This window comes from Sminthopsis crassicaudata, chromosome 4 (genome assembly GCF_048593235.1).
Source record: "Sminthopsis crassicaudata isolate SCR6 chromosome 4, ASM4859323v1, whole genome shotgun sequence".
NCBI classification, from domain to species: Eukaryota; Metazoa; Chordata; class Mammalia; order Dasyuromorphia; family Dasyuridae; genus Sminthopsis; species Sminthopsis crassicaudata.
This window is the reverse complement of record NC_133620.1, coordinates 446,967,716-446,967,944: the sequence shown is the minus strand read 5'-3', so window position 1 is coordinate 446,967,944 and position 229 is coordinate 446,967,716.

Sequence of the window (229 nt, the reverse complement as noted above, 5' to 3'; positions counted from 1 at the left end):
TTTTCTCTCATCTTGCCTCTTGCCATTTAATGCATGGCAGGGCTACCTAACTACTTTTTTTGCCTTGTCTCTCCAATAAGATTATGAGTTCTATAAGGACATTATCCATAGGATATAGCGCAGAGTTGGGCACAGAGTAAAGATAAGGTGGCACAGAATCGGATAGAATAGAAGGAATAATAATTATGTAGCTGGAAATAAGCTTAGACATTCTTTAGTGCACGATTAA